This window comes from Argopecten irradians, chromosome 9, assembly GCF_041381155.1.
Source record: "Argopecten irradians isolate NY chromosome 9, Ai_NY, whole genome shotgun sequence".
NCBI classification, from domain to species: Eukaryota; Metazoa; Mollusca; class Bivalvia; order Pectinida; family Pectinidae; genus Argopecten; species Argopecten irradians.
Window position 1 is genome coordinate 22911968 of NC_091142.1, and position 16154 is coordinate 22928121.

General features: G+C 33.8%; 1 protein-coding gene across 3 annotated transcripts in view; it reads right to left on the reverse strand.

Annotated features, from left to right (window-relative positions):
- Positions 1-6567, reverse strand: part of LOC138331803 (nitric oxide synthase, salivary gland-like) — a 118645-nt gene extending 112078 nt beyond the window's left edge. For 2 of the 3 annotated variants that reach the window (XM_069279583.1, XM_069279586.1), the window contains exon 1: positions 6181-6566. The gene's annotated coding sequence lies outside the window, so the exon portion shown is untranslated. Of the gene's footprint in view, positions 1-6180 lie in introns of all 3 variants that reach the window. The other variant, XM_069279584.1, reaches the window with a different exon arrangement.
- Positions 6568-16154: the final 9587 nt, after the last annotated feature.

Below are 16154 nucleotides of genomic sequence, written 5' to 3' on the forward strand. Positions count from 1 at the left end.
TACAATTTTATCGTAACTGAACAAAGTTCCCACACAGGCATTTTTAATCAGAACTTCTTAAACGACATTTATACATTTTAATGCCTTGGGCAACTACCGCATGATAAAATTAGCAATTTTTTTGCATTGCGTCAATGCCAAGTGTGTTCAAAGTATGTCCAGTTGATTGAGGCAGATAAGGCTATCCATTCTGATTCACAATGGAGAAAATTCAATTATTGAATTTCAATATAATTTACCGATTTGTAAAATATCGTTTTGTGGCCATCTGGAGCCGGATAATGTAGTTTTCAGCATGTTGTTACTGGCCTTGTGACGATAAAACAAAATAAGTCATTATCAGCGTTCTTTTCAATAGTGTAACAAGGATATGGGCAACCATATAGTAATATTTCATTTGTGTATCACATTAGTCACTTGGTTTTAATCCTGAAGGTATTGTTATTCTCTCCCATTATGACCATCCTTGCTGCATACTCATACACAACGTGGCGGAGGTGTAAACATGATTATCTTCAATTTTATTTACAGCATTTGTCATCTTGTCATTACAAGTTATGTTATTTTGTTGATCTCTCTTTGATGTCCAGAGCCCCTTCAATAACCTCCTTTAGTGTCACAAATTAATATTGTAATAGGATCTTTGGGGTTTGGGGTGGATGGGGTAATTTTGACCTAAGTATGTAGTTTTGTACATTTACATTGTAAATATATCTGAATATCCTAGTTTGGTTTCCCTGGTTTAATGCTGATTTGACCATCGCGGCCCCTATAGATAAAATCTTTCTCTTTTTTTTCATGTGGTTATGATTCAGGACAATTTTGAGAATATATTATTTCTACCTTATACAAGGTCTAGTAATAAAATCGCAGGTAATGTCACCTCAACAAGTATCAAATCACAATACTTCAATCATACATTCTGGTATACGATCTCGCGGGAAATCGACACTGTGATATAGCACGTAACCTTGTGTATACGACTTCATTAGCACAAGACAGATATTTCTTGACGCTAATAAAGTCATCACCTATTACTTACGATTGCTGTTGTTGTATTCATCAAGGGCAGCGATACTTAGGGAATAGTTATATTTCATGACGTCCGGATTGTATCTCTTATTTGCGAAAAAAGAAAGATGTCTAATTGTTTTGCACCGTGTTATTTCTCTTCTAATTAGTCTGAAACGGCCAGATCACGTTGATATACAAAGTGATAACAGATACAGTAGATTTATTTTTCATTTTAACGGTGAAGCAAGGTTTCATACACTATCATATCAACAAGTTTTATGTTCACCTGTGAACTATAAATGATTCACAGCACAACAATTGATATATCCATCAGCAGTATGAATGCTGATTTAGTGGAGAGCGTCACAAACAGTAATATTCATGTTTACAGAATGAAATTTGAAAAAAAAACCATAGAAACTATAAAATAAAAGCAAGGAGTACACAAAAACCGCTCTGGTGTAAAACAAAAACAAATTTATCCAGCAGGGATGTAGTGAAAAAGTCAGTGACAACATCATAGGCGAGATTGATCATGTGATATAGCGAACGGTCATGTGATTTGGTTTATTTAGTGCAATGTCAAGGTTACCGGCCACAATTATCCTCGGGCGAAGTTGCTCATATAGGGATACATTTGATTTCGTGAAAAGAAATTTATTTCCGCCCAGAAAACTGGCGTCATTTTATATATACAGTGTATCCTAGTCAGATCATTAAATAACAAATATGGTGTAAGTGCATTGGATTAAACGTTTCATAGTCAATAAGAAACCACAATGCTATCAATGTGTATGCTCTGTTAAGTTATATCCAGTCAATCAAGCACTGTTAGGCCCTACTATAAACACTAGTGTATAACATGGTATTTGGTGGCATGCGATATGTTCTGAACTTGGTGAATATTTTTACCGAAATGTAGACTTATTGGTAGATTTGTCAAATTTTACAAACTTCACAACAAATTACGAGTCGGCAGTTATTTAAGGTTTGCCCTGATGCATTCCCATTTTTTCATCAAATAAATGCAATTCATGTTCAGATACATATGAAAAATATGCCTAACTGGAAGTAACAGAAGAAGACTAATATAGGCAATATGCCTGTTGTCTTATTCTTTTGACAATATAATGTATATGTTAATAAAATATTTCTGAAATATTGTTAATAAAATATTTCTGAAATGAAACATATGAAAAAATAATATATAGACATACAAACTATCACTTATTCTATCATTGTTAATTTCAAGTTCGGTAAATCTTTCACACAATCTGACAATTAGGAGAAGTACATGATATTGGTCTTTACTCAAGGTGTAATTTTTAGAAAACAAGCCCAATAAAAGTAAGTACCATGCAAAATGTATATTTCATTCATTGGATATTAAACAATATGGTCATATACATGTATAAAATTTGTATGTGTAATCTCTGTTGAAGTAGTTTACATTCAATGTTAAAACATTAGTTTTATACCATAGAAACAAAACGACACGTCCCTTGGTTATTTGAATCTACAAAGGTGTTTAATTCTAATTTACTGTTGCTGACACGTGAATTTGATCGTGATGCGCGTGACTGCGCTTTATGCTTCCCTAATAACAGATCCTTTGAGGACAGGTGTCCGTCACGACAAATGTCATGCAATGCCTTATATAATCCATTCTGATGTCCTATCTTTACATCTGAATCAAAGGCAAACAGAAACGTATTGAATCAAGCATATGATAGATCAATGCTGGTTTAATGAACGACGGTTAATTGAATGAAGGGAGAATCGATCGAATTATTGAATGCATTAACTCCATTTCATACGGAAAGTGTTCCATTTGTAAATGTCAACGTATACCAACTATATGTAATACTGTCCATAGCATTTCATAAATCTTGCTTTTGTTCATTATATCTTTATTCCTTCCTGAGTTTGAATGAGTGTTAGAGTCAGTTATAAACTGTATTCCTCTATGATCCATACGTGAAATATGATGTGCATCTATATCAAATTAGAATTGATAATTAATAGTAAAATCGATATTTTTTTATAAATCGTTAATCAACACAATGTTTCTGCATTACATATTTATCATTATCACAAAAAAAAAAGAAAAAAAAAAGAAAAAGCGCAGCATTAAACGTTGATTTTATGTTTCAGAATTTTAATTTTATTTTCTTGGATAGAAATTAATTTTGACTTCAATTTTACGTTCGCCGTACGAAATGAACTCTGTCACGGGTTGTCTTATAACTTTCACATCTTAATATAATGTAATTCTAAGCATATGTTAACAGTTGAATTTTACGTAGAATGTAATACTACAATGAAATGTCGCTTATGTATTTTATTTTCTATTTAAAGTAATTGTTTACTTTAACCCCTGGACATAAAATAGCAGTCCAAACAGAGTACTTTAAGACTGAGGATGTTCCTTCAATTGATCCTGATAGTGACTAATCACATAGAATGTTTTGTGAGGATGATTCCAGAGTCATCCACGTCGCGACCAGAAGCATAGAGATACCTGTTCAAAGCCGATTTGCAGGCGACACAAAAATTGCAAGTTGAAAAATATGCTTTAAACAGTTCTTACTGACTTTGTATAAGGCTACTATTGACGATATACCTTGAAAACCTCTCTTTTTATGCCGGCAAAGGAGAACGGGTGAACATTAAACCGATTCCAGAGAATGTGAGGCTGAAACAAGACCATTGATGTATTAACATGTTGGTTTTATTCTTTACTGCAGACTGTCGAATTAGTCGCCAGGGGCTGTTAAATCTTCTTCAATCGCATGTTATCTTGTTACGGTACCCACGAGTACTGCAGTGTGCTCCTAAATCAACAAGCAAGACTAAATATGTTCAGGACTAATAACAATTTCGGAAGTCCTCGGGGCCTTTGTAGTGTATTTAATTATAAGACTAGCTATCAAACACCGGATTCTATACGTTCGTGTTTAAATGTGAAAATAGAAGGATTTGTACAGGGTTTTGGAATTTGATTATGAAAGTCGGATACGTCATTCATAACCCTTTCTAAACATTTATGAACGAAAATGAACAAAGACTAATTGATCATAACTATACGACAGTTTAAGTATTGATTTTGAAACAAAATAAAATCGATGATTATTTATGATGATTGAGTTGTTACTTATTCCAATACTTCCAATTGCTCAATGCTGCATTCCAACAACCACTATTAAATTCCCTGGTTAAAAAGAAACACATGTATTTGTTATGGGAGGGCGAGTACTGATTCATCTCGATACATTTATTTTTTTATCGATATGATTGATCAATACAAGTATATGTTGTTGATCTGACTTTACTCATACATATTTTCTCACTACAAATAAGTGCAAAAACTGTTTTTTATAAACCGAAACACATATCACAACACATATATCAAGCGAGAGAGAGAAAGAGGAATATAAATTATGGATGTAAAAGAACGCTGGATTACCCGGAAAAAAGACCTTTATGGTAAGCGCAGGTATCAAACAAGCGACTGAGGAGGTACAGGGTTTAAGTTGAATTTATGCGTCACATTTGAAAAGTATTTAAAAGCATTTAAAGTCAAAATTCGTGAAGGAACAAATACAACTATTCTGTAACTGGTACAGAGTGTCCTGGAAGCTGACATGGATTAGCGGGCATGTCAATCAACATAGAATAAGCCTTAGAACAATACTGTAACATGACGTGGGTCTGGGGCATGTCACGCGGATTAATGGGTATATTTGCGTGTTCATATGTATGGAGGTCTCTGTCCACATGTGTGCTTTATAAAAGTTTTATGTAGACTCGCACAGCGCCTGGTTTTCTAAAACATTGTATAAGACTAAGTTTGAGAACAATTTTCAGAAACGTCAATAACATATATATTTTTTATTTTTTATAATTTTCAGTTGCACTGTTAATATGTACATGTATCTATATATCATATATTTAAAGTACAGTGTTAATGTCGTTAAATTTGATGTTCGATAGACATATTTTATTGTGATACCGTAGTGTAATCCAGCTTTACATGACAGATAGATAACAGTCGTTAGGCCTAATGTTCAATCAAAATGATTTGCTATCATTTATCTAGTTATATCTACAAAATATGTGCATGCAAGTCTCATTTAAATCGTCATTATTCACTTATTCTACCATTCATTATAGTTTATGTTCATGCGTGTATATTGCTGATTATAATAGTACTGGTGAACTTGGTCTTAAAATGTTTAGTTGGATTTATATGGTTTACATCCCTTTTACAACCATGACCATATAAGGACGACCCAGCTTTATTTGGGGACTTGTTTGTTTGTTTGTTTGATTAATTAACGTCCTATTAGCAGCCGAAGGAAAAGCCGGTGCACCCTGCCTTGGATAACCACAGACCTGCGGTAAGTACCTGGCAACCGATCCACATGGGTTTATATAACTCGCAGTTCAGTGTTGGAGGGATAGTGATAACATGTAGAACATCTTTTAAACCACTCGCCCTCTTAACCTACCGCGACCTCTGCATTAAATATATAATTTTAACAAATATCACAAATAATCTTGGATATCTGTTAACACAAAGGTGCGAAATCATAGGTTTCAGAACAAATGGCCCTCTATGATAATGTATTACACTCATGTTACAACTCTAGGTTGTCCAAGTCAATAGGCAAGTGGATTTTCGTTATGTTAATATGGACTATATAACGCTAGGCAGGGATAAATGCAAGTGTAGGTTTTCTGAGTTTGCCTACCATATTTCAACATCTTCTAAATACTTTATTTCACTTAAAAGAGAATGAACGTCATTGTATAGTGATGTCTAGTCTGTAGCGCGCGAAGTTAGTGTTGACGTCATAAAGTAACGTCACATCGTAAATCATTTTTATTAACATGATAGAAATTCTTTTTACAAAACTTATATAACAGTATAGCTTACTGATCATACATTACACAAAGATATGAATGTTTTATCGAGAATACATACACATTTTACTAGACCAAATATAGGATTCCTTAAATATGTAAAGATATTGCATCCATGTTAACGAGATTGTCTTAAGAACAACAGCTATGTAATTTTTCATTCACAATATTACACCACTATATATTAGACAAGATATTCCAAATAAATTACAATAACAGCAAAAAGTCAAATATACTTACAATCTACTTGGGCTGTAATGAGTCCGATGATACTGTTTGAATCGTTCACAAAATATGCCTTACCGACGATGATGATAATAGTTCATTGCAAGATTTTCAATCAAATGTGTTATTTGTACTTGTTAGTTAATTTGAGTTATACGATTGCCTTCCGGCTAATAACACATCTCATTATCAGTATCCTTCCTCCACCAGAATGTAGCGATACTGCAGTGTCACCTGGACCTAGTCACTAGTGTGCTGATATTTCACCGCACAAGTTTAAACAGTTTTGCGGGTGATTAATAGACCCGGAGGGATGGATAGTTCGTTTGAAGTCCCTTTTGGGACATTTAAATATAAATCTGCAAGTTAAATGTTCGTGATACCTCAGAAAGGACCGGCACAGTTATGTCAAGTTACCGCAATCATACACAAGACTTTGTAAAGACACTCCACACGAAAAATGATAACAAAAGTTGAAAAATGCAACTGTAAATATTTCGCTGGTATTGAAAAAAAGATAAGAATGGAAAAGATACCGCGTGTACGTCAAACTGGCCCATCGAATGGGGACCAAAGTAGACAGCGGACGAGAGGTTATCAGCGGCGTGTCGCGAATTCGGGTGTTGACTTTGACAACCCCTTCCTTCCTCTATAGACAGAGAGTTAGATAGGTGATTGGGTAAGTTTGGCTCAATGTAAGTAACAAACCATGTACCTAGAGTATGTTAGATGGACTTGCCACAAATAAGCTTGTTTCATTTGTGAAACTGTTTAGTATACGGTTTTATAGTAATACACAATGCTATCATATCTGTCAATTGTCGACAAGTTCATGCTGTTAATTGCAAGCTAATTTTAGCTGTCGTTTCTGTACTTACTTTTGACAATTATTGATGGATGTCTGATAATCAGAAATCACAACATCCTAAGTAATACATATAGGCAACTATGACATATAGGTTCTGTCAGAAGTACCGCCATGGTCAAAGTGTTGATGATTTGTGACAGGTCGCATGACACCTACCGCCATTAATGTATTCCAACGTGTGGCGTTCAGCATAAACATCACAGACGAAGATTTATAGACAATAATATATCGAATGTGTCCAATAAATAATATATGATTAACAAATGAAGGCTTAGAAGAGTAAGAATGAAAATAAAATCAATTAAGAGTAGGATATTTGTATGAAGACGTCGTAATATTTGGATTTAATATATTTTTATCCCATCAGCATCCGATGGGGTTCTAAAATATGTATATTAATGTGTATATAATGTGTATTAAAATGTCTTAATTATTATTTATCGTACGTTTTCGCAAGATCACAACGTCCGGGTCAGTTTGTGCAGGTCGTATGCTGATGATTCATCAAAGCGATATACAACTTTCTTCTATCGCTGAATTTATCAACTTTTGAATTAACACATCTACTTCAATCGCAAATCTATAACCAAACGTAATTCTGCACGAGTATGTGAGGTAGATTACAGGCCGACGTGCCGACTGTCACACCTACAGGTTTTTGACTATATCAATACCTGTCCTAAACACTATCTAATCCCCTGAGTCGATGGCCCTTCACATCGATAAAGATACCCCAAGGGAGAGAAACCGATAGATTTTGACAGCTTATGATGATCCTCGCGACCGAAGAAGTCGACACCATTTCAAGAGTTCATGATCCCGTGTTTACTTCCGGTCGCCTTCGACGTCAGCAATATTACTAGGATTTGTTGGGTTATGTTTTACGTTCTTATCAATATTTTCAGCAGACACATGACATATAACCGTGCTTAGACACTTTATAATGGAATTCATGACGATGTTACATACCATACAAATTCGATGGGGAAAATTGTCACATTCAATGAGATTTCCGATTATGGATTGTATTGCGATAAGTGTAATTATCGTAACATTTCACATAACGTGTTTGTCGTGTATTGTTTTCTTGGTTGTAACAGAAGTTTAGGACACAAATGATAAACGAAAATATGTAACTACACATCGCCAAAAAACAAACACAAAAATTATGTTTGTAATTTATTTAAAAAGAAACAGAAAATGTTAATAAATCCATTAATACGTTTGTGGTATTTTACGACTAATAATCCATGATTTCCGAAACACTCTATAATCGGTTATTTAAAAGGTTACTTTAAACATGTCTATACTTCGTTAAACTTAACAATTAGGGTTTTAAAAAGTGATTTTATACATGGAGAAATGAAAATGATAGTCATATTGGAGCAATATTGTATGAAGATCGTGCATAGCGTTGAATCCTTTTCGTCAAAATGTTCAAGATGACTTATTGACTCAAATATCCATAAATACCGATTTACTTTAAACCAGGTTAAATTGAAAAAAGGAAAATAAAGAAAGTTGTTAAGATCTGTGAATATTCAAAATTTATCATTTCTGTTATAGATTAGCCGTTTTGCATACGGACCCTAGCATCACGAATCCATCTTTGTCTACCTGTTGGTAAACATCAGTATACAATTTACTTTTGTTTCGAATATTAATTAAGCATTCATAGCAAAGAAATTAGAAATTTACCAATTACTAAGTCGTGCACTTAAAATTATATTTTATTTCATAACTTGTTGCATTGTTGTGTATAACGGAATTTAGGAGGTCAGTTTTGGAATATTAACCTCGGGTCATACATAGGTATCTAAGTCAGGCCAAATCGTCGTAAATCAATGGGAGTGGAATCGCATGGCTGTAGGTTATATCACACACACACTGTCATCTTGGGAGATAACGCATATTTACACAGAGTAAATCCTTGATAAAAGACATAAGTTGATATGATGGCCTATAATATATAGGATATGTTGGTTTGACAAATCTCTAGTGCCTATAGGCCAACACAAATGCATAAAGCCATGCCAATACTATCCAAACCTAACAGATGGGATATTCCGTATTTATAATTAAAGATCTAAAACTCCACGCATGTAAATCTTTCGCAATTCACATACGTATGTGCCTCTAAATATTGAGTTGATTGACTAATTTTTAATCTAAAAAACACCAAAGCAAATTAACATTAAAATTATATCATACACTACTTTATATTTAACCAATTTAGACTGTCAACTTAAAGTCAATTAAACCAGTGAAAATATAAAACAAATTAAAAAAAAAAATAGTGAAAATCGATGGATTTTCTTGTTTTAGTATGTATCTCGCTATCAATTTTGTAGCCACCAACAGCCCCCGTACCCATACGCCCGATAGCATATATAACAATATTGTATCTTAATTATTACTCTTTGACATAGACATAAATATGATGATATTTTCAGAATACTTTATTTTGTTTTAACATATTTTGCATTTAGAGAATGATACATAGAAATATGGTTTGGTTTATTTACTGAAAGCTTTATATTTTGTACGACATGTCGAGATCAAATAATGACAAAAACGCAACACATAACCATGGTCAACATATATATATATATAAATGTCCCGAGTGTATAACAAACAAAAGGCAAATGGGCTTAACGGTCATCTGACTATTGACACAAAACAACATAGTCACATTATACAGTAGTGGCTAACAATCAAGGTGATAAAAGGAACTCCTTTGCTGGAGCTGTAATGTTTTGAAATATTTGAATACTTTAACCTTATAAGTAGGCAAAGGTAAATTGTCCGCCCCAAATGATGTTTCAGTCTTCGGTAAGGTAACTTAAAATGGTCAAGGGTGCAGGAATAAAAGAATACCTTCATCATCACAGGAACCTAACGCTATTCGTCTCATATTAAGTTGTTTGTGCTACATTTCATAGCATTTAAGCATCCTTTATCATAAAGATACCATAGAAATACATAATAGGTCAAAAAAAATCTAAATATTTTCCTGAATTCTAAATAACACTGGCAAATTATTATCATCAATGGATTGCTTCATTTTTTTGGCCTGAATACGACAGGAACACGAAACATACATGTACTTTCCGCCCATACAAACTTTGCACACTTCAATAGTAGAATTCGAATGAGATTCAATACCAAAGAGTGGATTAGTACATATGTGTTAACTGCAATATGATTTAAACACATACCCCATCAAGGATTGCGTTCTGGTGATCTGTATAGTCCCACTATGTAACCTTACCAAACGCAGTTGGCAGTCATATAGACAATGAACACCAAGCGCTTATTATGACGTCCTTATCATTGTGACGTCCCAATTGTCGTGCCAGCGATCACGGATGACAAATAAGAAATGATAACAAATGATAATTTCAATATAGATGCAAACTTCATTGGGATTCCATCATAAAATTGAAACCAAATGTAAATATAAGTACTGAAAGACGTTCAATGCTTAAATAAATTTAAAACGGCATTCCCTCACACCTGTACATTTATCGAAGTCTTGTTCTTTGAAACAATCTACTAAATTTGCCAAAACGATTTTTAAACAGCTCTTAAACATTGTTTCGTCCCCGTTTAGAAATTTGGAGGTACATATGTACCACTTTGAAAGGGGACCAGAATGGGACACCAAATGTGTTGTTGTGTGATCCTCTATGAAACAGAGTGAGAATTAGGATTGTTATCAGATTGTGTAAGTACAAAAGGACATATCTGACACACCTATATCTAGGTGATATACTACGGAGAAAATTCATCTGATGAATCAACGTTCAGGCTCTGCTCTCAGTGCAAATATTAAGGAGTGAAATTACACAAGGCGCCAGAAAACACAATATGCAAGTTAAATCTGCGACTTTATTTGGAAATGAGACGATTTAGATTTACGAAATTGATTTGCTTATTTGCATTTTTACAATTTACAATTTCTCATTCAAGGACGATGCATTGCTTACAGAAAGAAAGTAAGGATAAAATAAACAATTTTGGGAAATCGATTATTTAAAAAGTTGTGGATACCTATTGATAGGATTTAAATAGATCTATTGCCTTAGACGGGTTTATTGAATGCTTGTACAATCGTTTTGTTCACATTTTCAATTTTCAATATTCACATATTACACATCAAGTTCCAAATAGTCACAGCTATACATTTGTTTATTTACATCAGTGTTCCATAACAATAAGATCGATATTTGTTAACATACCTTTGCTAGATACGTCATATCAAAAACAACTTTAATAAAAAAAACCTCTTCAAATAAAATTTAATTCAACGTACCAACGAATTCCCGTTGAAGTTCATCATGCAAAGTTATTTATATATTTGTATATTATAAAGACCTTTCTTAGTTGAGTTTTTACATGTGGAATACTTATATGTCTACGCATTTCAAGAAGTTGATCACTAGGGTATTAACTAGATTTGACCAGATTGATTTTCAAGTCACATGTTTAATCTTTCATCAATATAACCGGGAAAACTGCTAAAAATATCCTGCAAAACATGAATTCGGTAACAAACAAAACAGAAGTACATACGGCGGAAACCGTATGATTCACGAGGTGAGAGGGGTTAATAGTTGCAGGCGTCGATGTCAATCATCCTTAACACTCCACGGGGACTAACACCGCCTGTGATTGGCCAATGTAGTTTTTAATCAGTGAGAGCTTCTTCGGGAATTACAGACTTAAATTTCGTACTAATAACACCATGATTTAACACTTTCTTGACTGTTCGTTGACTGCATTAATGTACATTGTATATTAAATCGGATGTAATCTGAAGTATACCTTTTTGTACTTGTTATATCAAATATTAATTAGGATATAAAGTTTACCTTTTTGTAGTGTTTCAATCACCACTTATTCTATCACCCAACAAATTATGGAATATCACAGAACATAATGATATTGTATGGAACAGAACATGTACATGCCATGGCGTCACCGATTGATTGACAGTTTACCTATAACTGATCAGTTTGATGTTCGATGTACGTGGTATGCGCTTCCATCTCGTTTTCTTCAACGTTACAGCCCTAAGCACCCCATACACTACTTTTTTATACTTGTACATCAAACTTTTTGACAGGTTTTTTACAATGTTTCAACACACTAGCTGCAGTCTTTGTTCAGTATTACATGTAGATACCATAAACATTAGTTTCCAGTATACGCGAAACTTCAATTTACATATTTGTGAGCAAGAATAAGTATTTATTTGTTAAACGTTTGCATGAAAAATGCATTGCCATGCCGTACAACATTGTTGATATTTAAAAGGGACTTGTCTTCTTTACATTACTGTCTAATGTACTATGTTGGACAACATGTTGGTACATGTACCATACCCGAAGATCTTATCCAATCTGTATGCCATTTATATCATCTGCTGACATCTGCCTGTAGGTATAGTATCAAAATTATATTCTATGATCTTTGCAAGAATTTTGGATCTTACCATTTCTCTAACTTTTCCTATAATCTTTGCAAGAATTTTGGATCTTACCATTTCTCTAACTTTTCCTATCCGATTTCTTTCTGCCTAACCGTTTCTTGAAACTGCTTTTAAATAGGTGTTACCTTGACAACACAACACACATGTTACAGATGGTAATTAACAAGAAGGAAAGGGACGTGTCATTTTCATGAAGTAACTACATTGTATGATGCGATCTGGATGGTGGATATACTCTGCAGCCTCCTAAAGTACATTACATACAGAGAGGGAAATAGTAATATGGATGTTATGACAAAACACACCATTTCGCATGAATGTCAATAATTAATTATAATATATGTTACTAATTATAGACATCAAGTTTAAAGCTATATCAATAGTGAGCTATGATTAAACGATAAACAACAATAGGCTTCGGTATGATGCATTTCACATTAGACACATGTCTGTATCAGATTATTAGTCAAGCTAGCCAATCAGAACATATGATGTATCGGTCTTTAACGGTTCACATAAAGCGATCGGTCAATCAGGATTAGGCGTCGGCCATTGGTTTCTAGATAGTCAGCCAATGAGCCGTTAGAAGATTTTGTCTCGTTGACAAAGGATAGATTCAATCACTCACTCGTGTGAATATTTCTACTTTTTCAACAATGTTCAAAACGAAACCAAGTAGATGTTTATGAAATACATTTCTAAAATTGTAATCCCAAGAGAGAGGGAATTAAACAATTAAATCATTTGAAAAAAAGAAATCAATCATCTTGAATATTTTTTTAATTATCTTAGATAGTTTGGCCCTGTAGGAAGGGTGTTGTAATTGTACATGCTGCCCCTACTACACTTTCATGCTGTGTCTCCTTAAATTAGCGGAAACTGCCAATTTGTAGACTAGAATGTGTCTCTGTTAGTGGACAGAACACAGTGCTTTCCACACAGGAGCGAACAATTTACTGAAGGAGGTATCAAGGGAGACGTTAGGAAGAAGAAAGTCAGTTTATTAGAAAGGAAAAAAGATCCATACTACATATAGTCGCCATTGATCAATCATGCACTTGGATCAGTAAATTCAGTTATAACACCCTACCTGCCGGGTTAAAAGGACTTTACATTACAACACACTCTCGCATAAACCACAGATGAAAATTTGAGAACAAGTTTCATGAAATCTCAATGAAAACGAGATCAATTCTAAGATATTGTTTGATCGCATAAGGACGACTCAATTTCATTTTAAATGACATTTTTAGGACGATTTGTTTTTGCGGTTTAGACTCCTATGATTCCTTGTACTTATATTTGATCAATTTTCTACAGCGGCTTAATCTTAACATTGACCTAATCGACTGCCTAAATTAATCGCACGCGACAATTAGCCGGTTTACATTAAATTAAATTATTTATCATTGACAGATAATTTACGGATCATCTGTCTAAAAAGGGCAAGGGAAACTAGTTGAACATATAAGTGTTCGGTGTTGGGTTGGCATATCTACTCCGCACAGTGATATCACCTGTCGAAGGATCAATCAGTCAAGTAACCTCGATGCAGACGTTTTAACATGAGTGCATGTATGTCATGGATGTAATTACAGTGTGCGATGGCAGTGGTATATCACGCTCACAATGAATTCGTCACTAAACCTAAAAACCAAGCATTGTATTACTCTCTCCAAGCTGCAGGTTGAAATGGCTATCGAGACGTTTTTCTGGTGTTGGTTTTCTAGTGTAACTTTACGACTCTCCCTATATAGGGCAGATGGAATCATTGTTGTTTTAATGTTGTTGTTTTAATTGTGATTGATACGAGAGGCCAAGGTCAAGCAGTTTGAGCCATACAGGGCGCCATTTTGTTGTTGAAATTGCGTAGTCTGTTATATATGTGAGGACTGCAACATTAACCACAGCAGTATTTATTGAAATCAACTCATAACATAAAAAATATATCTTCTCAACATTTCTTGAATTTATAGTTAATACTATTTTTTTAAACATATCCAGAACAAACGTATTAATATAGATATGGCACATATTTCATAAATAAAAATAAACATGTCATATGTGTCATAAATTAACATAAATATTTCACATATGTCATGAATTATTATGATAACATATATGGCACATATTTTATAAATTGATATGTCATTTATTTGATAATCTTAGGTAAATGTAAGGTTTCTTTCGTTTCCGGTAGTTTTCATTGTTTCTTCCAAATAACAGTTAATGCCATTTAACGCTGAAAATGCTTATAAAGTAGTGATTTCCTTCCCTGTCAAGATGCATATAAAGTATCTGCAATACGTGTATAACGATAAATGCATGTAACGATGTCATTTCGTTGCTCCCCAGAGGTTCATTTTAAGCGTGTTTTGCGTATAACGAGGTGACTAAAACACGATTTTGACCAGTATATGATTATCTCATGGAGAACTATACATATACCACTTGACAATATGAACAGTCTGTTCCTATGATAAATACAATGATATGAACAGAATAGGTTGTAACTTTAAAACCTTACTGGTAAGTAGATAACAAATGAGATGTTTTAATCCACCAGCTGGATCTGTGTCGCTCTCTACAGTCGTTATCAGATGGCCATCAACAATCAAGGCCGTATTGCCTTTTGCGTCATACTTAGTGTCGATCTCGATAATGTAAATTAATTGATGCTTCTACGGAAATTTAATTGTAATTACATCAATATACCAATTTACACGAAGCAGCACGTGCGTTGCTATGTACTACGGTAACGAATTTCATAATGATAATCGATTTCAAGCAATGCCCTTGAGATTTATAGTGATTACGCGTTTCCGCATTAATCTCTTCGTCTTAATACGTCATAGAGTCCAGCTAGGCTTTGTGGTATTAGATCACTATTTCATCATCAAGTAGCAAAATAATGTTTAAGCAAAGCTGACGTGACAATTATTCAATAAATTAAAGTATCTTCGTAAAAATTTTTTTAGCTTGAATACAATCATATTGTTCAGAGTATTTGTGAATCGTTGACTGTTTAAGTATGCTGCAGCCATATTGGAAAATGAGGTGTGTAAACAGGAAGACCTTAACTTGTATGAATATGTCGGTAGTGACCTCGTTATCTAATAAGAGGCGCCATGATTAAACTTGTAATGGTAAGTTGTGACGTTACACAACCAGAGAACGTTTCAAAAGTTTGGATGACTGTCACTTTGATCAGACAAAATCACATCGTAAATGTACACTTCGTACCTGTTACACATTTTGCATTGGTTTTGCAACAACAAACATCATTATATAAACGATACGTTACAACCCGAGGAAGACATCAAGAAATTAACGCTTAACAATATAATTATACCATGATCCAAGTTACATCGATCAATATTTTGAATGGTGTTTTTTTATTGATGCACTAATCATTTGAGGACTATCTATATACTGTGCGGTTAACCTGCGTAAGACTTGCTATATTAATTGGTTGAAAGGCTAGTTCGTTAGTGACACTGGTAAATTCCAATTCGTCTGTTTGTCTTGTTATTCTTACACACCGACTAAATCATTGATTACACATACAATATAGTTCCGTACATAACGTCAAATATAGGTTAGGTATTTTTTAACGTCTTAACTACA